Raw genomic sequence first — 26,883 nt, 5'->3', positions numbered from 1 at the left:
TCGTTTAAGCCCCCCACAGGACAGGGACTATATTTTGTTTACTTTTCTATCTGAGTAGAAGCTAAATAAATACTTATAAATTCAAAATTGTTATCCATCAAGTGTCACGGAGGAGAGAAAAAGACAAAAAGTGTGAGTATTCACTGTGCTGGGACTTACACTAAGTACCTCATGCAGATTATCTCATGTCCTTCTCACAATACCCTGGGAGTTTAAGCTGAGGTTTCCAGATCGCTGGTTTCTGCAAGACATCTTCCTGCTTTGGAGAAGGCTAGAGTGGAGGCGATGGTAATTAGAATTGGTGAGACCGTTCTCTGACATCATGGAGGGTCCTTCAGGACTTCGCACACTTCCAGCCTTTCGTGCTCTCTCTTCTACTTGTACATTTGCCACTTTCTCAAAAAACTGCATCCCAACACTGAGTGTTTGCCTTTCCCTGAGCCGCCAGCGTCTCACTTGGCCAAGAGATCGGTGTAGGCCCAGGCCCAAAACACTCTGAGGCTTTTGCACTGACTTGACAGTCCGTTCAAATTCTTGGTGTTCTTTTGTCCATTTTTGGATCAATTCCTTTCCTTTGTCAGATCTAGCACCATTATCTCTTAATATCCTCAAAAGAGAGCACTGCCTAGAATTACATAAGAGCAAAACGCTGACACAGCAGGGCCACCACGCTCTGATTGCTGTTGTGATGACCGTGTCTTTCCTTCTGAAGCAGCATGAATCAGTGCTTAGGAGCTTAGACTCAGACGGCCTGAGTTCAATTCCTGGCCCTGGTCTGTGACCTTGGGCAAGGCCTTTCAACTTTTCTGAGCCTCAATGTAATGGGGATAATAATAGTATCTAACTTATAGGGCTCTCTGAGGATTGGATTAGTGATTACATACTAAACTTAGAAACAGTGCCTAGTAGATAATGTGCTCTGTGTAAGGATCTGATAAAGAAGTATAATCCCATCCAGGAGGACAAATGCTGGATCTTCCATTGGTCCCCATGTAATACCATGCATACATTTTTGAACAAAGAGAGCTTGAACATTCGGCAACAGGCAAAAAATGTTAGGTATAAAAAATTAAGAATTAAAAAAAGTTCCCAAGTTCCATACTCAGAAAGTGGCTCTCGAAAGATAAACTATCTTCAGTGTTGCTCTGAAATGTCTCTCTTGACTCTATGGATCTCCGCTCTCCCTTCCTCCGGTGCCCCCACCCCTCTCTCTTTGCCTCTCTCTCTTTTTACCCACAAACTATTACTTCAAACCTTTACTACTACTTCACTTTCATAAACATCATGTCCAGAGACGATTCTTTGACAGGCTTTCCTGGAAAATGGCCGAAGACAAAGGCCACGTTAGCATGTAGGGGGCAAGAACCGAGTAGTCCACTTCGGGCTGTTCCCTTGGAAACACCTTGGCTCGGTCAGGCCGCACTTGTCCTCTCTTCTTATCTTTTTTCCTTTAACATTGACTGCCCTCGCTGCCTGCAAAAGGAACACCTTGAAAAGATTAATCATTAATTTCAGAAAAAGTTACTTCAAACACTTCAAAAGTCAATGTAGGAGAGGGAAAGCCCCAGCAACTGGTCACAGAGTCACACTTGACATTGGCTTCATCATTTTATTTATTCTTTTTTTTCTGTCTTGAAAAACAAAAGGTCAATTCTGTTTTATGGCATCTGAGACATAAATGCATATGAGCTTAGGGTGTGCTATGTTGAAATACTTATTGGTTAAGTCAGACACTCATATTTATAGTCTTATCTCCAAAGACCTGTGAAGTGTATACTATTAAGTGGAATCTATATTGAGAAGTTTTGCTCTCAGAATACATAATGTGGCTGTTTAGTTTCTTTGCACATACTCATTTTAAGCTAAAGAATTTCAATGGCTTTTGGATATTCAGCTATTTTTTTTTTTAATGTCTGTGGAATTCAACATGCAATAAGTCACTCTGATTGACAGTGTTGGCATTCCATAGAGGTGATTCCCTGGTACTAACTCTGGGACTGAGGAGTTTCGACACAAGGTACCAAACCTGTCAGAAATTATGTTTTCCATTTTTTTCAAACAAAATATCAGGTCACTTTGGTCCACTACTCCTTCAAGTAGCTGTAAAAATGACTTGAAGATGATCAGTTATCAAATATTTATAGTTTGGGTATTTGGGATCTTTTTAAGCTCCAAAGAATTTAGTACATTTGACAGATATTTTAAGTACCTAAAATGTGCAAGATACTGACTTAGGCTCTCTCAAGATAAAGCAAGTCACTGACAATAGCTAACATATACTCAGTGCTCTTCTTGACCAGGGCACTGTTCTAAGTATATTCTGGGCATTAATTCATTTAATTTTCCCCACATCCCTATAAGAAAGTGTTATTGTATATCCCAGAGGAAAATAATTTGATAAAAGTCACACATCTAATAAGAGGTAGAACCAAGAGTTGAGCTTTATTCATATATTACTTCAGCCCTTGAGGACTTGTCAGTAAAATGGAAGAAAGGAGGGGAGTAGAATAAAATATATAAATAGTCATAGAGCAAGCTATAGGATATAGAAGTAAAAGTGTTATGGAGTCAAAAAAAGGAGGAATTACATACATTTTCATCAAAATGGAAAAATCTTATTTTAAAAAGTGGCATATTGATTGGCATATTAGGGATAATTTATATTGAAAGAATTGGATCTGGATCAAGACTTTTTTAGGAGAAAGAAAAGTAAGAGCAGGAACACAAGGGCAGGATATGAGGCACATTTGGGGATGAGCAAGTAGGTCAGTTTTGTAAGATATGGGATAAAGAAAAAGTAATAGTCTAAGTGACACTGGGGAGGTCAAATGAGGTTTAAAAATGTTGAAAAAAAAAAGAAAAGAAAAGAAATAAAAATGTTGAAGAAGGACCAAGGAATGTATGGAAGTGTTGAATCACTATATTGTACACCTGGAACTAACATAACAATTCCAGGGAGTATGTTAACTCACTGGAATTAAAATAAAAACTTTAAAAAAATGTTGAAGTATATTAAATGCTAGGTCAAAGAATTTTAGAACTCAGCAATGTACAAGTTTTTGAATTTTTGAATGAGTAAAATGATTAAAGAATTGTTGGGGAAATATTACCTAGCACTGGAATTTATGACATTTTTCATTGATTCAACTTCTAGTTTCAAACTGTATAAAATGAAATATCTATATTAAGAATAAGAAATAACCAGAGGTTATTGTTGAGGTTATATACTAGAGCACTGATATATATCCCTGATATATAACCAGGGATCCCTGGGTGGCTCAGCGGTTTGGTGCCTACCTTCAGCCCAGGGTGTGATCCTGGAGTCCTAGGATCGAGTCCTGCGTCGGGGTCCCTGCATGGAGCCTGCTGCCCTTCTGCCTGTGTCTCTGCCTCTCTCTCTCTTTCTCTGTGTCTTTCATGAATAAATAAATAAAATCTTTAAAAAAAATAGGAAATAAGGAAAGGAAAAATGGAGGTGAGATGTACTTTTGGTAAGATGCAGGAGGAGCCAGTCAGTCGCTTGTATTGGTTATCAGGTGAAATCTAAGTGAGTGGTTTGCAGGATGAGCTGGACAGAGGAGAGAGCTCATGACCATTGGTCACTAGTTCCACTCCCTGGCCACACTTCAGAATCACACAGGGCACTTCCAGTATCCCACAGGCAGGGCACTTCCCAGACAAATTACAAGGGGATCTCTGAGATTCCAATTGACATGTCAATATTTTTTTAAAGTTCCCAGAAAGATTTTATTGTGCCACCAAAGTTGAGAACTATTGCTTCTGTAAGTCAAGGAACAAGGATTTGACCTTCAGGGCTGACAGTGAAAATAGAAAAGAGGAAAGAAAAGAATCTGAAAAATAGTTTGAAAGGAAATCAATAATTCTTTTGGAAAACATCAGGAAAATTGTTTCCCTAGCTCCTCCATTCATTCAGTTAAAACAAACAAACAAACAAACCTTCCTTATTCAATAAACACACTTGGAAAATTCGACAAGCTAAATCAGAACATAGAGCTCCATTGATACCAAGGCAAAAAGTAGTCCAAGGTGGGTTATTAATAACCTTAGAATGATTAACACCTCTCCCGTCTCCTAAATAGGGAGTTTAGGAGCATCAAATGCAATAATACAGAACAAAAAGCACAAGTGAAAAACCAGCACTATAGTCATGTAAGCCATCACTTTAAGCAAAATCCAACATAGTAGCTTCACATTAAATTTATCATTCCCACTCCCCTGGGATAATAAACTAGTTTTGTGATTCCATGGTATAACCCTTAAGAAACACCTTTGGAAGTTGTTTCTGGAACTTCAATAAGTTGAACCCCAAATTCTAAGTCCATTGGTTATGCTCGGTGCTCCAACAGAGTTGATTCTTTTGCTAACTCTCTTTTCTTTTTCTTCTTCTTTTTTTTTAATTTGAGTATAGTTTCCCCACAAGGTTACATTAGTTTCAGGTGTACAACAGAGTGATTCAAAGTGTCATTACCATTTGCTACCTCACTTTAAATAACAACAGCAACAAAAGCTACATACTTTGATAATCACTTACAGATTCAGCAGTTACCCTTGATTGATTGAACCAGTAACTGGATGCCAGTAGCCAAAGAGTTGGTCCCTACTGTCTTTGTGAACCTTTCCTGTGTTTTACAGGGTAACATTCAAACTGATTACAGCAACAAGGCAAGTACAGTTACCTCGTACCCTTTGACTACCGACCGCTATTACTCTTAGAAATTATTTTCAAATAAATTTCAATATGCTACCAAACTTTAATTAATCAAGTTTCAGTTATATTTTTACCAGCATAGAAGGAAAAGAGATTAGAAAAGGAACCAAATGAGTTTGAGCCACTCCCTTTAAAAAGGCAATGCAAATGCAACTTGCCTCACACCATTACCCTTTGAAATCCCATCCAGTCTCAAAATTATGAATGTCAGTTATCTTATCCAGTACTTTATGCCCCCAAAATGTTTTACAATCACATTTAGCTAATCCTCATAAAATCTCATTGAGGCATGGTAGAGTTGATATTCTTCTTTCATAGCCTGAGACATCAAGGTTCAGAAACATTAAAGAACCTCTAAGTGATTGAGCAAGCCAGTTGCAAAGTGAGATTGCAGTATGTATCCACTTTCCGTTCTGCAGCTCACTGTCCTAAGAGATTTTCGTGTTAAAGTGTTCCACAGGACAAGTTTTCTTGCCTGTAAATCTAGGCCCTTGTTGGGCCAAAAATCTTTATATTTGGTAATAGGCCCACTAAGTAACCAAAGACAGAATTTTTCAAAGGTTACTTAAGTTCTCTGCAATTTAAGCATCTTTGTAAAAAAGTACTGATCCAGAAAACTGAGAAACTAGGTCTAAGATAATTCCTGAATCACACACTGCTTCACATTGTTGAAGTGGTAAGAAGCAGAACACCAGATGACGGGTTCAGGCCAAGGAAAAATTTATAGGTGTGTGTAATGAAGCCAGTTTTCCCTGTTTTGCCTTGTTTTCCTGCTTCTTTCTTCCCAGCTCTATCAGTGTTTAACCAACACAATTTATTTATTCAACATACTGTTAGTGGGAGCCTATTATGGGGCAGGCACTTCATAAAATCCTGGAAATATATTATACAAGGATGAATAATAAATATACTATCCCGGCCCTGTGGTTCACAGCTTAGTAGGGGAGATAGATCTATAAACAAATAGCTCAGGCTACACTGTGCTACACACGGCTGCTGAGTTGGAAGTAAAGGAGGGCGAGAACACAAAGGAAGCACCAATTAACCGCCGGGAGGAAGGAGGCTGGGCGGGCAGTCGAAGCCCCCTCTCTGCTAGGTCTTCCATGAGTGTGTAGGAGTTGGCCAAGGAGAAGAAACAGCCCGTTAAAGGGGGGGCTGGGGGGTGGGAGATTCTTTCTAAGGTTACGTAATTACATTCTAACAAGATTCTAAATCACAAGTAGAAAGGTCAAGTAGTGTTTTCCTGAGCTGAGGCCTTGTCTGCTCCCCGCCCCCCACCTCTTTCCAGATCAAAATCCATCTTCAGCAGCTCCTTATCCGTTCTCTAATTTGCACAGCCAAGCCTAAGTGGTAAAGGGGCTACAGAGACGTGGCATAGTGAGAAGATGGATGGCTTCAGAGTTAGAAACCTCAGACTCAAGGCCACGCCTGAGTTGGAGGAACAAGAAGGGGGAGAAGAAAAGAGAGACAGGGAGAGGACATAGAAGGAAGAGAAGGGAGACAAGGAGGAATTGGCATTAGTATTTGCAAAATTGTTCTCTTGGAAATGATGGCGTCTGGACTGGGCCTTAGGGGGTCATTGGATCAAATGGGTTAGAGATGATGAAAGCAAGTGCTTTGTAAAAGGAAGAATCTAGACACATAACGCCATCATCACTTCAGCCTGTAATGGAGATGGGGTGCATTCTCAGGGCCAGCTGCAGCTGGGCTCCAAGGGCCGCCATCTCTGAAGAGAAGGCTTCGGGGAGAAGAGTTCTGGAAGATCTGAAAGAGCCTGTGCGCGCTCAGGGGTGTGACCTCCCTGGGCTCTGTTGCGCCGCAGAGGGAATTTCCTGTGCCAGCTCAGCCACAGCCTGCCTTCCCTCCAGGGTATCAAGCTCCAAGTTTACAGTTCCTATCAGGGAGTCTCTTTGTTTGAACAAAGCCTCATTTGTTAGGAAGTGTCACAGATCAGCGTGTATCAGATGCAAGATTGAATGTCCCTCAAGCACAAAGACATGCAAAGCTATGCCAGGATACCAGCAATGAGGCTTTTCACCATGAGAAAACAGATGGTCGGAGTGAAAAAGGCCAGCCTTTATGGGAGAGAAATGCGTCCAACCCACCCCCACCCGTTCCCCACTTCCCCTTTCTCCCCCCTCCCCCCCCCACCTTCTTTCACTCCATTGCCCTGACAGGGAAACATTCGATATGCTGCAACATCATCTGATGTTTGTGTCCTTTTAATTAAACCAAGAGATCTGGAATAGGGACCCCCTTGTCTTTGCAGAGAAATGATTTCAAAAAGAAGATAATAGAACCTCTTTTTCTTCAGGCTGGCGAGAGCCTTGTGTGTAATTTGTCCTTTGCAAGAGCAATCAAAGATAACCGGTGCGCAATTGATTACGGGCTTTGTGTCCTTTTAATTACTTGTTTCTACACACTGGTTTAGTTCCATGCTGAAAGCAGATCTGTCTGGGTTCTCTCTAAGCTGTAGTGCTCTCTTTTGCTTACATGGTTGAATAATAGAGCTATTAGGAAACCATCGCCACATAGAACAATCCTATCAGACTGAGATAGATCCTGAATCTTGCCTTTCTTTATTCTTCCAATAGGCCATTAGATGTTTTTATGGAAAACAAGGTTAAAGAACACTACATCATTGCTCGGCTGCACAAAACTACTCTAAAAATTTCAGGAGGGTAAAGGCTTCCTTATTCCCAAAGTAGAGTTTACAAGGATACAAGGACAGAGGGTCAGGATTTATGTAGCAGGTTTTTAGTTTTTTTGGTTTTGTTTTGTTTTGTTTTGTTTTTTAATTGACAGAGACAGGAATACATTTTTTTTCTCTATCTCTTTTTACTGGACACTAATCTATTGACCAGGGTTATTACTGAATTACTTTGAAAACCCATAGGGGGAAAAAAAAACCCTAAAAAGTGATCACAATACACGGATCAGAGTTTTTATTTTTGCATTCCATGTACAGAAAATGCTGTCAAATCAGTAAATGCCAGCTGGAAATACAGGAACGATTTTGTTCTCGTTTTAAGCTCAGGCTAAAAGCAGAGGCAGTAAAAGAGGAGCTCGCTACTGATAGAACACTGACTAAATCTCTATGCCGCAGTTTACTGACCTGCTACTAACTTATGCCCTAGAGAGAGAGAGCAGCTAATGGTTGTGACCACATAAAAGAAAGCCATCTAATTTCAATCTGTAGACGCTGAGACTACAGCTGCTGAAATAGGAAATGAATGGAAAGCTTAGCCAAGTGTGTGATCCCCAGTAAGCACACTAGATCCGGGAGCCCGGCCTCCTGCTTTATCAAACGGTCCATAGATGGGAGCTCCTGCAAACAGTGAAACTACCCCGAAGTCTGGGAAAATCTCCTGCCAGACTCAAGTCCTTTATGCATCACTTCTGCTGTGACATTAGATTCCTCTGCCTTCCCAGAAATACTCTCTACTTTACAAGCAGGCCTCTGCCTTGGATGTGTGTCTGGTGTGTGCCTGGCATCATGGGAAACACAGACGTTGACCTCCTTCCAATTATGGGTCCTTCTGACAAAGAGCATGTAGTCTAGGCAAGGAAATGAGCCTTGGACAAGTGAGCTAGCCTGTGAAAAAAAATGAACGTGATGGGTTCTAACTTAGAGGAGAATGAAATCAATATACAAAGATAGACAGATGAGACCTGGTGCCGCATGTGGGATGAAAGCTGTGCTGAAGCATAAGTGGGTAGAAAACGGATTGGGGAAGGCAAAGAAAAGAAGAGAAAGCCTTCTTGCCTGGCTTCATGAGGCAGTGATGAGTAAAACAGGAAGATCCATAATGAGAAGTGGAAAAAAGAGGAACTATGGATAAGATCAAGCCAATTACAAAGAATTTCATGTCTTAGACTTTTTGTTTCATTTTCTTCCTTTTCTTTTTCTTTTTCTTTTTTTTTTTAGCAAATATTTATCCAGCACTCTCTATGTGATAAGTGTTGAACTAAGCACTGGAGTTTGGGAAATCTATTCTAATTCCAGAATAGAGAGTTACGCTCTCTATTCCCAGAAAACTCACCCTCAGATGGAAAAGACACATGGAGCGTATCAGCCATCAAAATTTACCCTGAGTCTCTATGCCATTCAAGCAGATCTTCATAGTTACAGTAACAAAATAGTCCTGTTCATTGGATGTGTTTATCTCCTACCCAATATAACGTGTTATCTTGCTGATACCTATAACATATGTTCCTATGTAATGTTCCTCCCTGTTGATTATTGGTTGATTATTACTTCATGAATCCCTATTCTGTTCCTGGTTCTTCTTACCTTTCGGTCTTCTTCCTTCAGCATTTTGTCTTCATTATCAGAGAATTCATTTAGCTCTTATTGGATCTCTCCTGTGATGTTTCACGTTATCTGGGCTCTTCCGCAAAGTTCAGTTTATTTCTTGAAACAATTAAAGATATCTTAAAGCAACTAGAGATATATATGTATGTAATTAAATATATACTATGGATGTGTATATGTGTTTGTACACATACACACACACACACACACATATATAAAGGATTTCTAGAATGTTGGGATGTTGATATGAAAACCATAGTAAACTGATCTTTGGGAAAATATACTGAGCATTATAAAAATACAATTTAACGAAATATTTATCTAAGCACTGTATCTCTATGGTTCTATAATAAAGTTATGAGCAAAGCACTATGGGAGTACAGAAGGAGGGGCCATTAGCAAGTATATGGAGGTGAATTTGATATGGATCAACCCCTTGGAGTAGCAAAATGAGTATTCTATGAGGTATAACCTAAAAACAGGTATCATAGATTCCTCATCTTCTCTCCTTCTCTTCCTTTGGTGAATCCTCTCCTAAATTATTTAGAAATGAAGTATTTCTGGTTTTCTTCTCCTACAAATGCCTGCCCAACAGAATGTGCATTGTCGGTGGGCTCTGATGCAAATCGCTTCTCAGCAGCAGCCACTCTGCCATTATACTCTAATTTGCAGCCAAGCTGGCTTTCAGCTGGTGCCTTGTCCTTGGGCTATCGTTCACTGTCAGGGCCTCTCCAGGGCACACCAGCTGTTATCTTAACAACAGAGAAGGAGGAAGCAGTCATATGTCACTGATACCCAAGAAAAGCCTGCCTTGGCTGCCATGATTCCTCCTCGGTTCTGGGACTGATAATTGTGTAGCTAGGATCAGGGCTGCCCCCGGGCAACTGGTGAAGTATATGATTTTTTTCTTAATTAATATCCATTTTTCTCTGGCCCTACCTTCCTCCAGGCCTCAGGTCAGATTCTGCAATTCCAGAACTTATTCAGAATGCCCTCTCTGGATAAGAATTCAATCTCGATGACAGTGCTTTTCAGTTGACATGCTAATATTTATCCCCAGTATAAACTTCACGTGTGTGAACACACATACACAAATGCAAACTTTTGCATAAATTGTTATTTATACAATTATTTGTTATTTATACAATTCTCTCTGAGGCCAGCCTAGGATAAGAACCCCTGTCTCCACCTTTTCTTTCTCTTTGTGATGTCTCTGTCCTTTTTCCCATTCTTTCACACTTCATTCTTTGATAAGAAAAAAAGTTCTAATCTAATTCATAAGAAAGCATTCAATAATACTTTTAATATATATATTTTTTAATTTATTGACCTTTTTAGAAAAGAGCCAATAAAACAACTGATTATGGAGCTGGTTAAAACCAAACTCCAACTAAAAGGAGCTGTGGATATACTTTTCCTGCACCATTCACTCATGCAGCCACTGTTGAGACAACTGCAATAAATTTGTTTGGTGAAACTCTGTGTATGACTCATAAGGAATTATGAAGAGAAATTCCTTATTTTTCTTCCGAGGGTAATTAAATATTAAGTTGGAGAAACTAATGGTTGAAATCCCCTTCCCTTTGAATTCTGAGCGATGGAGATCCAGTTTTAACAGCTGCCTACTGCCTCCCAATGCCTATGTTTTCGAGAAGCACCATCTGTTTTATTGCACAGCTGCATGTCGCGCTTGAGCGTCTGTAGGCAGGATTCTCAAACAGCTAGCTTGGTATCATCACTACTCCTGGAGGCTTTCAAAATGGCCCTGGCCTTCTCCAGGAAAGGAAAAAATAATAATAACTAGAAAAGTTAGGGAGAGGGATACCTGGGTGGCTCAGCGGTTAAGAGTCTGCCTTCAGCTCAGGGCCTACTCCCGGGATCCGGGATCGAGTCCCACATCAGGTTCCCTGCATAGAGCCTGCTTCTCCCTCTGCCTGTGTCTCTGCCTCTGTGTGTGTGTGTGTGTGTGTGTGTGTGTGTATCCATGAATAAGTAAATCTTAAAAAATAAAAAGTTAGACTGCATCACTAATTAGGTAAATACAGGTGCAAGAGCAATGAGAGCTAAAGGAAGACTTTTTTAAAAATGTAATTCTACTTTGTCATTTTCTTCCAGCCTACCAAAAAGTAATAGGTATCCCATCTGAATATTTCATAAGAGTGAGTTAGCTCTGACATCTTGATTAATTCCTCCTAATAAAATATTTTCAATGATCTTATCACTTCTACACTAAACTCGAAAAGAATTGAAAAAAATGAGCAATTGCATTGAGCAACTCCTTAGCCGAACTGGACTCATGAAAAAAAAGCTAGAAAAACCTTTTGAGACACTAGGGTGAAAAAGTTTCAGGATACAAAGGAGGATCAGGCCATGTTGGTCCTGTATGCTACAACAGAAATGATGAGAACATGACGTATGCTATTACACCCCCCCTCGGTGCCTGTTTTAAACATTGCTAATTGGTTATGACATATTTTTCTACTAAGCCAAGACGTGGTCTTGGAATTCTTCTGAACACAATTGTACAAGCATTCTCTATCAAGTGTTTAAAGTGACAGATGAGATAAAGCTCATTTGCTATTTCTACCCCAGATCATTGATAAGAGTCAGTGGACCATTGCAAATGTCGTAGAGCTACTCGTCTTATAGTGGATAGAGGACAAGTGTCCAAGGTAACTGCTTCTCCTTGCCATGTGACTGGAGCTGGAGCAGCAGTCCTAAACCACAGCCTCTGGACCAAAGCTGACTTGCTGACTGATTTTGTAAATAAAGACTTATTAGAACAATAGCCACACCCAATTGTTTATGTATTGCATATGACTGCTTTACCGACTTTGAGTTACATAAACCAATAACTCAACAGGCTAGTTTGAGTTTAATTTTTTCACTTCCATCCAAGGATTACACGTAGTTCAAAACTCTGGATTCTGATTTGGACTCTGTGAAGATCTTTATCTTCTACAAAGAGATCACACAAGAACTTTCTACAATACGGAAAAAAAGACAAAACAAGAACCTGTGATTGGCTTACAGACCCCCACGGCATTTGGGGTCAAGAGCCCTGGCGGCGTGCTCCTACCACTAGAAACAGAGAGGCAATATGATGCAAAAACAGGGTTCTTTTCCCTTCCTATTTCCTTGCCTTCCCATCGCTTTCCCCAGCAGAGGGATTCACATTTGGCTTTTACATTATCCATGAGGCTTTTTCTAAAACAGAGGACACCGATCCCTGGTGGGTTCCATGGTCAGCCCTTAGCAATGGCCTAGCCCTGAGGGTCACTAATGGTCTGAGGAAGAGGTATGCCTGTTAACACGGCACCACCCTGCAATTATACGTTTTTTTTTTTTAATTATACGTTTTTATTTGTAAGCTGCTACATGTATATATGTTCATGTTTATGTCAACTCCTATGAACTCTCTGTGATTCTTAGCATTCTGTTCTCAATGTACTGTTTTTAAAGGATCAAAACAAAATAACTCCTTCAGGAGTTTTAAGACACAAAAAAGGGAAAAGGGAAGGCAGACATTAACCTTTCTCAAACACCTCCTCCGTGCTAAGTACTGAGCTTCTTTATGCTTTCCCATGCACAAGTTTATTTATTTCTCCTAACATCCTGTGACATAGAAAGGATTTTATTTATGTTATTGAAAGTTTCCTGACATGGATGAACTCAACACATGACTCTGAGGACTGAATAACGAAAACTCACTCTCATTCTTCAAGAATGTTTTCCACGGAGAAGGATTCCTATATTGCTGTGCAATGCCTTAGATTTTTTTTCCCCCTGTTGTTCCAAAATTCTGATCTCAGAAGAGGAAGAAAATGGGAGTGAGGATGGAAAAGGAAAGGGGACAAGGTCAAGAAAATGTTGGCAAAGGAGGAAACAGAAAAACATGGGAAAGAAAAATAAAAAAAGATGGGTGCTATTTCTCATCCTGAAAACTACTGTTAAATCATATTCCCGGAAGACATTCCTGTCCCTAGAGAAGGAACCAGGCAAAAGGACATGTGTGCCAGCTATGAGCAGATGTGTATTTCCCAATCTCTGCTGAGAGATAATAAAATCCTTTGACGGGAACTTCAAGGAATATGGTGTCAGCCTGACATTATTTAATCTCACCGTACCTGGCAAGCATGGGACAGATTTCTGAGAGGTTTTGCCTTGGCAAGAATAAAAGGAATCCATACAGGAAATTCCTGCAGAGACTCTGTAGCTGGATCTGTTGTCAAGACTGCAAAATCAGTGGAGGCAACGCAGCATTGAAGGATGGCGAGCTGCTCATTTCATGGGTCTTGGCCTTGGCCCCTGTTCCAAAGCCACGACCTACTCACCGCAGAGGGCGCCTTTGCTGGGAGTGGAGGGACAGCCACGCTCTGCCCTGGAGGGGCAGGAGGTCAGCCAGGCCCTGCCTCTTTAAGAGGCATTTTCCAAGTGACTGGCAAATGCTCACCATTTTCCTCCCTGTTTAGCAAAGAAGAGAGATGAACTGCAACCATATTCTGCTGAGTTTTAAGGGCAGACAGGCTTGGATATCTTGCAGGTTTATTCAGCACACTCTTCCTCCACCAGCTGAGTTTTAAAGCAACACTGTTTGATAAAACCAGCACAGATATTGTGCAAATAATCTGACTGTTTCTGCTTTATCCCACCCCCACACCTTCCAGCAAAGGGTGCATTTAACCATATGATGGTATAATGCAGAGCTTTTCTGTCTTTTTTTTTTTTTTTTTTGTTTAACGCCAATCCAGATTTGATTAGCAATTAAACTGCTGTTTCTTTGGGACATTTCCAAGTCCTCTTTCTTTAGCAGAATTCACTAGCCCCTAACAACTAGGGCTTCTCCACGCTGCAGCTTCTAGCAGTTACAAGGCAGTGGTGAGGAGTGTCAAATCTGTGAAGTCTGAGGCAAGACCACTTGAACACACATTCTGGCTCTGCCAGTGGGTAATCTTAGGTAAGATAACTAACCTATATCAATCTCAGCTTACTCATCTATAAATTAGGAGGAGTCCTGCTTTGCTGGGTTTTTATGCAGTTCAATGCACTGATACAGTCAAAGAACTTAGCAGAATGCCTTAAATAGTAAATGAAAAGCTCTAAACTATATCTTTATCTATCCATGTATATGCTGCCATTATAATCATTTGTTCTAATTGTCAAAGTTTTATGATGATCTTAAAAAAAAAAAAAAAACACCTTGTATTAAAACAGTAGGCAGCTTTTCCTTTAGAGCTGAACAACATACCCCATCCCCTTCCCCCTACCCCATGAACTATGACTTCTGACCCACCCCTAAGGGACTATTTCCTGGCTCCCTGTGATTCCAGCAAAGGACTGTTGTTCTTTCCTTCTATCTTGAAATGCAGTATTCTTTCCTCTAGATATAGCAGGGAAAGAATATAAGAGAGGAAAGTACGGGTTAAAAAAAAGGAGGAAGAAAGAAAAAAAAGAAAGAAAGAAAGAAAGAAAGAAAGAAAGAAAGAAAGAAAGAAAAAAGAAAGAAAGAAAGAAAGAAAGAAAGAAAGAAAGAAAGAAAAAAGAAAGAGAGAAAGAGAGAGAGAGAAAGGAAGGAAGGAAGGAAGGAAGGAAGGAAGGAAGGAAGGAAGAAAGAAAGAAAGAAAGAAAGAAAGAAAGAAAGAAAGAAAGAAAAAAGAAAGAAAGCTAGATGTATCTCACACTTGCCTAACTGAAATGTTATATGAAATTTTCCTGGTATCTCATTTTGATAGATGAGATTAACCATCTATTTGATATGTAGGTCACTTGCATTAGAGAAAGAAAAAAAGAAAAGAAAGAAAAAAAAAGAAAAGAAAAGAAAAGAAAAGAAAAGAAAAGAAAAGAAAAGAAAAGAAAAAAGAAAAGAAAGAAGGAAAGAAAGAAAGAAAGAAAGAAAGAAAGAAAGAAAGAGAAAGAAAGAAAGAAAGAAAGAAAGAAAGAAAGAAAGAAAGAAAGAAAGAAGAAAGAAATTGTAATTCTTTTGTCTTCAGGTTCTATTTTAGTGCAGCTCTGCATACTTTTACCCTCAGTAATTGATAAACCTTAAATTGTTAGGTGGCTTTAATAGGAAACTGGATCCATTTAAAAAAAAAAAAAAGTCTATCCCTGCAAACGGCACTACCACCTTCTTGAGTCTTCCTTTTTAAAGTGACTTATACTCATAGAACAATACCTTCAGCTAGATGAGTTATTTACTTATTGGTATTCAATATCCCTGCAATTCTTGCTCAAGAAAAGGAAAATGACTGCAAATCAAGATAAGTAGGGAAGAAAAAAGAAAAGAACAAAAAAGAAAGTAAAATGACTGATGTGCTAAAGACATGGGTGTGAAATCCTCATCTTCCTTGCAGCTCACTCTAAATTAAGCAAGCAGTACGTGACATGTGCCAAAGTTGGATCAGCAGTTCAAGCTGCACAGATGTACCCATCTGGTATGCAGGTGTTTGCACTGATACTCTCCAGCCAAACTTCCAGGGGGTAGCATTTTCGTGGAGCTAGCTCCATACTAGTACAGGGGAAGAAAAAAAGGGGGACCACCCACTGATAATATATGGTGCTACTTCTAGGTTGACCACATACACTCAAAGAGTGGTTCTTAAATTTCAAATCCATCCAGATCACTTGAGCAGCTTTATTTAAAAAAAAAAAAAAAAGATTTTATTTATTTATTTGACAGAGAGAGAGCACAAGCAGGAGAGTGGCCCTCAGAGGGAGAGGGAGAGGCAGGCTCCCCGTTGAGCAGAGAGCCCAACATGAGGCTCTATCCTAAGATCCTGGGATCATGACTTGAGCCAAAGGCAGACACTTAGCTGCCCGAGTCACTCAGGCACCCCTGTTTTTTCAAAGATGTATTTATTTGTTTTAGAGCAAGACTGCACATGCACATAAATGGTGAAAGGGATAGAGGGAGAAGGACAGAGAATCTCAAGCAGGCTCCCTGCTGAGAACAGAGCCTGACACAGGGCTCGATCTCATGACTCTGAGATAGTGACTTGAGCCTAAATCAAGAGCTGGACACTTAATTGACTGAACCACCCAGGTGCCTCTGAGCAGCTTTTTAAAAAGGTAAAACCTTGAGCCCTTCCCCAAGAGATTTATATTCAGCACATATCTATGGCATGTTTGAGAAGTCTATTTTCAACAAGCAGTCTAGGTTATTCTAATGGGAGTGTTCCTGAGTCTGCAGATTGAGAAACATTATTCTAAAACATAGAATAAAATGGGTAAAAGAACATCTAGAAATTAAAAAGCACTTTTATAAAGTTTGCAGCCTTCCTCCTCATTATGTGCTATTGCCTGCAACATTCGCAAACACAATAGAATACTTAATGAGAAAAACCAGGAAAAAAAAAAAGCGTTTGATAAAGCAAACTCTGGGTGTTAAGAAACCATTGAAAATTCTTTTGTGCCTATCTATTAGGTCCTATACCTACAAAGCGCAACTAAGCACAACTCAAGGTTGGAATGCCAATGATACACAGTTACCAAGAATGGTAGCCCTGAACCCAATCATGAGTTCCTAGCCGATTTCACATGATTCTTAGGCAAGTGGTAGCATAACCTATATTCTGGTGTTCAGTGTGTTGCTGTGACCACTATAAAATATGAATCATGTCCCCTAATAATTTTTCTCAGAACCCAAAGTCCCCTAATAATTCTTCTCAGTCACCAAAAGCCACTTTCCTACTCACTTATTCCAAGATTGGGAGATAGAAAGAAAAGATAGAACTAAGGAAACATTCAAGAGCTCAATTACGTAAGTAATTTTGAATCATGTTGAGTTTAGACTTTATTCAGTAGGTGGCAAGAATCTTTGAAGCATTTTGATTAGAGGAATACAATGATCACAATTATTTTAGAAATACCACGTGGGTTATAAACCCTGAGGGTTTTGTAATAATGTATATGAAAAGATTCTGCTGAAAACAAAAATGAAATATTTAATAACACGTTGATGTGGTAAAATTATGTCAGCAATAAAATTATCCACATATCAAGATACTCCTCCTTCATCTAAAGTAAAGGGGGGAAAAGACCCAGAATGTAGCCCTTCTCGTTAGCCTTAAGGATAAATTTCTAAGAATAATGTCCATTCAATAAATATTTATTTTCATGCCCATGTTATGTTAGGCACTCTGCTGGGTGTTGGGGAGTAAAACAGGGAGGGTCTCCACTCCAGAGGTGTTTATAGTCTGCTGAGACAGTCACTGAACAAATAATCAAATAAGCTATGGGTTTTCCAAATGGCTCTTTGCTCTTCCCGCTATTCCTCGCAATGCCATGCTTTGATTTCTTTTCACACGTGAGTCCTTTCCCTATTCCACCTTTCTTTAAAGGCTCCTAACCCAATCATCAGGGGTCTCAAACTTGCTGCCTCCAGACCTATTTTTTTTTTGGCCCACACAATGCTGAGATCTACTTTCTTAAAAAATCTGAATTCCTTGCCAACATAAAATATGAGCTACTAGTTTCTCTTGAATATTTGGACATACTGAACCTTGGTTTCTACAAGACAGCAAGTGTCCAGAGTTGTGTAGCAGCTGTCATCTTCAGAAGTAATATGTTCCATCTACATAGCCACGTTTCAGACCAGTCTGAGTCACCTCTTGACGTGCAGATGATCGATTGACACTGATCATCTCCCTTCAGTTGCTATTTTTCCTACACCGGGCTCATCTCACTCATCTACATTACTGGCCAGCCCCTCTTAGATGGTTGAGTTTGCAACTGCCACTCTACCAAGAAAAACTCAGCAATCCTTTTACAAAATCCTCTTCAGCATGGTCTCTCCCCTGGTTGCACTGCTGGTCAAGTTTCTAGACTGAGTAAATAATCAAATACTGTTCATTAGTCAAATTTATTTATTCAAATATTTCTTCAACTTCTCTCTCCAGCTGGGCCTTTCCTTAGATCCATCCGTCTCCAGCAAACCAGATACCTCATTGGTCAGCCCCAAATATGACATGCCATTTTCTGTTTTATTGTCAACCATCCTACAACAATTTCTGTATCTGGAATTCATGCCACCTCTCCAAACTCTATCCAATTCTGTCTATCCTTGAGTCCAATTCAGATCCTCAACCTCTTCCGTGAAGCCTTCCTGACTTCGAGCTGGATGTGCTACAGCTGCTCTATAAACCCTCATACCACCCCACCAGAGCCTCTGTAAAGCCTTTCAAGCTTCCTGCCTCACAACATAGCTTTCTATATTTGAACTCCCTGAAGGCAGAAATCCCATCCAATTTTTCCTCCTTTTCTCACCAGCACAGTGCATAGCAGAGGACAGTGATCATCTACTTAATAAATGAGAGATTTTACTTAAAACTTATTGTAAAGTGAATGGGAAGGTGCTAAATGTGCTAACTTCCTGTAGGAGACTGCTGGCTGTTTTCAGGGCTCAAGCAACACAGAGGTGTACTTGTTTGGGGATAGTTCTGCAGCTGACTTATTACTCCCTACTTTTGCTGTTCCTATACATGTGTCCAGTGGAAATATGTTCATTCATTCCATGTCAGTTCCTTACTTCGTAATCTAGTCCAAGACATTTTCTCTTTCTTCTCTTTAAAATGTGACGCAAAATAGGGATAACTGGGTGGTTCAGTCAGTTGGGCATCCGCCTTTGTCTCAGGTCATGATCCTGGGGTCCTGGGAAAGAGTCTCGCATTGGGCTCCCTGCTCAGTGGGGAGTCTGCTTCTCCCTTTGTCTCTGCCTCTCTCTCTCTCTCTCTCTCTCCTTCTCTCTTGAATAAATAAATAAAGTCTTAAAAAATTTTTTTAAATTAAAATGTTACACAAAATAACTTTAAGTCTTGGTTCTAGACTCTAAAGCCATAACAAATTTGGGATTTATCTGGTTTCTCCTTGACTGCAAGTCCTTAAGGGTACAAACTTTTAGCTATCATATCTTATACGACTAAATAAATGTTTTTGTTTCAAGTGCCCTTCATTTACATTCAGAATCTGTTTCACCAAAAAAACAAAACAAAACCAAAAAACAAACTTGGAATCCTTTTAGACATTGAATTCTAGAACTAGAATGTATTCTCATGATTTGGGTATGCATGTTAGTCTCTATCCTTGTAAAGGCTATATGCTTTTCTGTAAAATAAGAAAAAAATACATTCTGAAAAATTAAATTTCTTATGCAATTTCACACAGTTACTGGAATCATCTGGACTATTTCAGTTGTGAGTGGAATGAGCAGAAAATATAAGTTTATCATTTTGAAAAATGATCTTGTCTACCCACCCACTGCTCTAAGCAAGAGTGTCCTGAGGTCACCAGTTATCCATTCAGCTGTTCAATTAGCACCTTTTGAGAGCTGAGAGCTGTGTGCTCAAATACCTGGGGCACACACACAAAATTTCCCTGTTCCCTGCTTATCAGTTTCACTTCCAAGGTCAAAGGAGATTATTTTTTTTTTCTTTTTATAAGGCAGCCTTTCAATTACAATCTTGATTCCAGCAATCTTGCTCCCACACTTCTGGTCTGTACTTTATCTCAGCTAGCCATTTTAAAATAAAAATAAATTAATTAAAATAAAATAAAAACAGTTCTCTTCTGGAGGGTGAAAGATTTCAGAGCCCAGTGCGCCCACAGGCAGATCACTTATAACTACCCAGTTTAGTCATAGAGTCCAAGTTGGCAAATTATGACGTGCAAGCCTGCTTTTTTTTAATTTTTTTTTTAAATTTATTTATGATAGTCACTCAGAGAGAGAGAGAGAGGCAGAGACACAGGCAGAGGGAGAAGCAGGCTCCATGCACCGGGAGCCCGACGTGGGACTCGATCCCGGGTCTACAGGATCGCGCCCTGGGCCAAAGGCAGGCGCTAAACCCCTGCGCCACCCAGGGATCCCCAAGCCTGGTTTTTAGTTCCAACCTGTTTCATACTCGGGCTAGCCTAGCTATTTCCCTTATTTCCAATTCCTTGGACATACCATCCCTTCTGGCTCACTCCCAGCCACAGTGCCCTAAACTCAAGGGATAGCTTCACTTCTTTGCCTCAACCTGAAGCCCCTAAGCAGATGGCTTCTTTTGTTGTTTCTCTCACTGGACCCTCCTGAATGCCTGTCTTCGCACACAGTCCAGGTCTGTCCCCACCAATTCTGCTCTTAATTCAAATCTCATCTTCTCTCTCTTTGCTGTTTCTGAGAAGATTCACTAGTTCTCTTTCTCTCCCAATCCTGTCTGGTCACACTGTGTCCTGGTCTCATCTCTTGCAGTCAACCAGCCCCAACTCCTCTTTAATTTTCTGTCAATAAATGGCAGGCTCTTCTTATGATTTTTGGCCAAACCCTTGTGTTTCTAATATAAAGAATAAAGAGGTGAAAAAACTTAAAAGTCCTTCCATTAATGTTAGCATAGAATGGGGAGAGAAACAAAGTCACTAAGCTTAGAATACTAGGTACTCAGCACGTATAAACAAAAAGCAGATAATAAGGCATTGTTTCTCAAAAGTGTGGTTCAAATCATTCTCAGAAGGATTTGTGGGAAGAGAAGGGGGGCAGGTTGTTTGCTTGATAAAATCCTGGACTCTACCCCAGATAGAATCACAATCTCCAAGGACCTACTAAGAATCTGAGTTTTTTTACAAACTCCCAGTTCTTCTAATGCACAAACTTAAGAACAATGTATTGTTCTTTAAAAGCAGCTGTTCTTTACCCTATGTTTGTTCCATGCCAGTCTATAGGTTTCTTCTATACTCAATATGGCTTTAATATATTGTTTTTATAGAAACAGGAGATACAGTAGAGAATGAATGAGCAAGTTCTTCCTCATGAATCTTATATTCTAGTGGGAAAAACAGAGATCCATGGTCTTCATAGCAAGAAAATAAAATGAAATTGATGAAGAGTCCCAGCCACTTCATTTGAAATTTGTTCTTGAGGAACAAAGATTATGTATAAATACACACAAGTGCATTTATATATACATATTTTATATGTAAACATATGTGTATTTTCTATGTATTTCCATAGGCACACAAAATAAGGGAATATAAAACAACAAATTTGCAATAGCTAGGACATATGAGTCTTGTTCTTTTAATTCCGAGGAATTGCTTTAGATCCATCTACAATGTTTTTGGAGTATTACTTCTGAGACTTTTGTATAGGCTCTACAAATGTATCCATTCTTACTGAGATTAAAAATTTTAGGGGTACCTGACTGAGTCAGTAGAGCATATGACTTGATTTGGGGGTCTTGATTTTGAGTCCTAGGTTGGGCATAGATATTACTTTAAAAAATTAAATAACAAATGGTAGGAGAGAAATGCTTAGTGATGAGCACAGATCTCAATCCACCCATCAGAAATGCAGCACCAGGAGAAAACGTGTGATTTGGCAAACAGGCACCAGAGCAGGGCCCAGAGTATACTCGGCTGGATGTGTGCACATGTCTGATCCCCAGACTTCAAGACAAATAATTAGTACGAACCCACCCACAGACTCACTTGAAATTGCTAGGTTCACAATATATATATATATATGGAAAGTCACGAATGCCTTTCTGGATTGAAGTAGAAATTAAGGGAGAGAAAGGATGAAAAACATAAAAGCAGCTCTGAGCCAAGCTACCAGCTTACCTCAACCTCTTTGCTCTCGCACAAAGATATATTTCATTGGCAGTGTGAATATATGTGTGACCAACATGAATGCTGAGGATTTAAAAATCAGCCAGCAATCCCTGGGCCATTTCAGCTGTGTTTCTACTTCACAGGGCCTCTTGGGGACTGCTGGGAGCAGGTGTGAAGTTCCAGTTTATTAACAAGTTAAGTCAGTGTTGCTATGCATTTTGAGGGCCCTAAAAGGCTAGCCAACTTCAATGAATATAGAGTAGCACTGCACGGGAAAAACACACACAAAAAGAAAATACAATCATTATGACTATTACAAAATACACCTGTTAGATGTGTACTATTATTTCAGGTACTGTGCTGAGTGATTCAGAAGCATCATCAAGTTTATTAAATTGTTTAGATAAATTAGTAAAGAATTTTTTTTTCTGGATAAAGAATATTAAATCTATAGTTGACTGTGAGGATCCAGCCTGTATCAAATAGAATCTCTAGTTTGTCTTCTCTACATATTGGTCTACTTAATTCCTGGCTTGACTTTGCCAATAGAGCTTAAAATTTGGGCCATGCCTATCGGCTGAGTGCAGTGTAACCTATGAGGCTTGATTACCCATGAAAAGTTTTCCGAAGGCCATAATCTCCACCATGGCAGGTAGAATGTTAACATTTATTTTGCTGTATTTGAGAGGGCACCAGAAGGAAGAAAGTAGAACATAAAGTATTAGTGTTAGACACAACTTTAAGAACTATGTAATCCAGTCCCCTAATTTTTAATCTAAAAAAAGGAGAATGAAGACCAAAGACATAGTCTGATTTTGTACAGTCTTCCACATTTCCTTATGTGTTCAGGCTTTTGCTCCAACTGTCTGGCTTTCAACACATGGTTCTCTGCCAAATAGAACTCGCCTGCTATTTTCGTTCTTTCTAGAACTTTTTGCCTACATAGCCAGCTCACAGGACTGAGAGGCTAGAAAAGCCACCAGTCTCCTCATAACTGACAGCCATGGAGGATCATACTGGCATGTTCAGAACCATAAGTAATTATAACTGTGGCTGGCTGGAATGGATTTTATAACTCGGAAGTGTTAAAGTTTAGACTAAAATTGATGCGTGATGGCACTAGCCACATTAAAAAAATTCAGAAAAAGAAACAGGTGGAATTAATTTTAACAATATATGTTAGTTAACCCCATATAAAAAGGACATTATCATTTCAACGTATAATCAATACAAAAACTATCAATAAGATATTTTACATTCGTTTTTCATACAAAGTCTTCAATATCTGCGTGTACGTATTTTACACATACAGATATTATACTTACAACACGATCTCAGTTATGACCAGTCACCAGGCCACATATACCTGGTGGCTACTATATTGGGCAGAGCAAATTCTAGAAGCTTCCAGCTTTGATAATTTGATGCCTCTAATGTATGGGTTATGAATATAGTGGGGATAAAATTACATATTCTATTTCTTTGAGAGAAAATATATGTAAATAGTGACTTTCATTATTCTGACTTATATTTGTGTCAAGGGCACCCACATAATAAAGCCTCTCCATTGACAATTATTATTGGAAGATGGAGGATGGGAAATGTGGTCTGCTACCATGTGGATTTCTAATAATTTAGCCCACTATCAAAAACTCTGTAAAATTCTTTTCTAACTCTTTCCCATTCTTTTCACAAATCAGGAGAGTGGTTCAAACCCACGTGTACCGAGGACAGTGATAGAAACCAGGCAACCCCTATGAAGAAGGATTATGGAATTCATTCTGGGAAGACTCAGAAGAAACACGTGAGTTATCTCCAAATATCTTAAAGCTTGTCATGCCGGGGAACAAAGACTTGTTCTTTTGTTCCTAAGGGATAGCAACCCTAAGAGTCCAGTTATTATTGAGTACCCACCAGTATCAGGCACTGTGCAAGGGCTTTTAATACATTATCTCTAGTTCTTGTATCTACCTCAAAGTAGATAAGATTATCCCATTTTATAAGTGAAAACAAAGGGTGAGGGCACAGAGTGGTTAAGGTATGTTCCTAAAGTCACACTGAGAAACTGACAGACAGGGACTCTAGTCCAGGACTCTCTCCACATCAAAAAAGCCACAATTTTACCCTTCCACTTGCTCAGGCCAAGAAACTTGAAGCCACCTTTGAGTCCTTTTCTTCTCTCACACCCTCCATCTACACCTTCAGCAGACTAAATCTGCTCTACTTTCAAAATACTCAGAGTTTGAGTAATTCTCACTATCCCTGCAATTACCCTGCAATTACCAGCCTGCTGTAAACCTCCAGCACATCCCATCCATGTGATTAGATAATTTCCTCCTAACGGCTCTCCCAGCTTCTGCTCATGGCCCCTTCTGGTCTACATTTGACACAATAGATAGAGTCATCCTAGAAAAGAAAACTTTAAGGGTATCACTCCTCTGTTCAAAGGTATGACAGCCTAGCTCAATATGGATAAAAGCCAAAGTTATTGTCACAGTTGCCTATCTAAGATTCTACTCGGTCCCATTGCTGTTATGTTCCACCTTCTTGCCAGTCTGTGGTAAACCCTGGCTTGGGGCCTTTGAACTTGCTATCTCATCTACCCGAAATGCTCTTCTCTGAAATATCTGATGAACTTTCCTCACCTTTACCTCCTTCAGGTTTTGATTCAAAGTTGCCATCTCAGTAAGGCTTTCCTAACTACTCAATTTTCAATTGCACCCTGCCTATTGATCTTTTTTTTTTTTTTTTAGACAGCACAGATTACCACCTCAGAGACCATACTTTTTAAATTCTTCCTTTCATCTATCTTCTCTTCTCCTAGAATAATATGAGTTCTATGAGAGCATGGATTTTTTTTTTCCTGTTTAGTTCTGTCTAGTGTCTAAAACAGTGGCTGGCACATACTAGACATTCCATAAATGTCTGTTGAATAAATTACTAGGTCCCACAACGATGGGGTCCCGCTGAACCAATCTCTTTGAAGACAGACATCACTGAGCTAAGGCCCACAGCATTATGGGAACACAGACTATCAAAGCTGAAAGAATTACCTGACTTTCCAAGTAAGACCAATGGAGAGACACTAAAGGGAAATGCGAGATTTTTTTTCTTACAGTGGCTTTAAAAAGGTAGTTGAGCTACATGATGTCAAAATTGACTGCAAACCACATGTGGAAAATTGATGTGAGGGAAAAGAGGGTTAAATTCATAAGCTTAAAAGATCTTCCAAAGCGTGGAATTCTGTGATTCTCAGGTTTGTTCCACCTTAGGATGGGCTCATGTGTCCAGGCCATACTGTCTTCTCCAGCTGGACATCTGAGATATACTGCAGCAGCTATAGGGTATACCGCCATCTTTTATAAGGGGCCCTGAATATCTTCCCTTAGCATCAGACTAAAGGTTAAAGACTGAAGGAATAAATATCCTATCCTATTGTGTCCCAGAACCTAGGGAAGGTTGAAAGCCAGGAGCCAGAGTGAGTATTTAGGAGAGTCATAAGCAAGATACCCAGGACAGTGAGATTGCCTTTTGTGGCACACATCACTACATTTCATCATCTATGCAGTAGGGTGAGCAGGCCTTCCTAGGAGATACTTAAAGAGCCTATGTAATCTCTGGAAGTGTCTGGAAAATTTCCTGACTGATGATTCCTCCTCATATCTAGTACCTTGCAAGTGATCTCAAATTTTCTGAACAGATATAATAAAATAAGGTAAAATGATGCTTTCACTTATAATACAGTAGACACTTCAACAATATGGGGGTTAGGGGCATCAACCCCCCACACCATTGAAAATCTGTGTATAATTCATAACTCCCCCAAAACAGAACTACCAATAGCTACTGCTGATTGGAAGCCCTACCAATAAACAGTTGATTAACATATGTTTTGTATATTCTATATTATATATACTGTATTCTCACAATAAACTAGAGAAAAGAAAATGTTAAGAAAATCACAAGGAAGAGAAAATACATTTACAGTTCTGTACTGTTTATTGAAACAAATCCGTGTGGGCGCATGCAGTTCAAACTCTTCTTGTTCAACCATATATTGCTTTTTTAACCAAGGTTTAAATGAAGGAACAAGAATGTAGGAAGGTCATAACTTTTGTACAAAAAGCTCTATACAATGTCAACTTCCATTTAAAGTTTCTTATTTTTAACAGTCATGGCTATCTAAACCCAAAGACTTTGCCACTGCAGAGAATATTAAATATGATTGCCTCTGGTTCTAACTGAAACAGAATTAAAATTCTTAAAATGATATTTCACCCCACACTACAGAAGTTTCCTTTTGAAGTAACATAAGTCACACATCAAAACTTCCAATGAAAAGGTTCATTGGCTGTAAGATACAACTAATTGATTTCAAAAATCTTACAAGGCATGGCATTTCTATTTCTTATTTTTATAGACCTGGAAAGAATCGTTCTTAAAACAACTGCAGAGTTCTTAGAGTTACCAATTTAATTACAATGTTTATTATATTCAAAGAATCCTTTGCACAAAGGTGCAAGGTGTCTCCTATTTTCTTTGTCTCTTGTCTCTAAACCAAAGGTAATATTGTCAAAGACAAATTTGAGGCTTGCATGAAAAATAAAGTATGTACAAGAAAGTGGAGTTAGCAAGGAGCCTCATGAATCACTGGTTTTTATTATGAAATCATGCAATAACATAAGCTCTTTGCAATAAATAAACAAGTATAAGAAAATGAATGATACAAACATCCAAAAGGCCTATATAACTGGCAATAAGCTGAGACTTGGAAGCATTTTAGATCTTACTCTTTGAATGTGATAAAAGTTAACTGGAAGACCCTCCCTACAAGAACAAAAACATTCTTTTATCTTAATAGATTTCATTGCTTTGAATAGTCATGACCTGTGAATAAGACAGTTGGTAGAGAACAGATGACATATTTGACTGTTTAAGAGCTATTCCTTCAAGTTACATAGCAGGTCTTTAGTAAATGATTCTGGAATAAGAAATAATGTTATCATTACTATTCTTCTGCAAAATACCGTTCTCTGCCTACTCCCCACACTGACAAACCTTGTGTGTTCAGAAAGTTCACCTGGAAAATTCTCAGGATATTACTTTTGCCCATATTTCTGCAAAACTGGTAACTCATTCCAGAACTAGAGAACAGACGTGAGAGTATTCAAACAAATGAAAGATATCAGCATGGCTTGAATTTAAGGTCATTATAGCAAAAGGAGTTCAGGCCAAAGGTCTAAGAATACATATGATCCAA

At 39.3% G+C, this 26,883-nt stretch overlaps 1 long non-coding RNA gene across 2 annotated transcripts in view; it reads left to right on the top strand.

Moving 5' to 3' along the window:
- LOC144292741 (uncharacterized) overlaps positions 1-26,883 on the top strand; it is a 223,676-nt gene that overhangs the window by 51,609 nt on the left and 145,184 nt on the right. For both annotated transcript variants that reach the window (XR_013360085.1, XR_013360081.1), the window contains exon 2: positions 23,324-23,427. This is a non-coding gene — a long non-coding RNA (uncharacterized LOC144292741). The remainder of the gene's footprint in view (positions 1-23,323; positions 23,428-26,883) is intronic.

This window comes from Canis aureus, chromosome 2, assembly GCF_053574225.1.
Source record: "Canis aureus isolate CA01 chromosome 2, VMU_Caureus_v.1.0, whole genome shotgun sequence".
Lineage (NCBI taxonomy): Eukaryota > Metazoa > Chordata > Mammalia > Carnivora > Canidae > Canis > Canis aureus.
The sequence above is the reverse complement of the archived record's forward strand: the minus strand, read 5'-3'. Positions and strand labels throughout refer to the sequence as shown.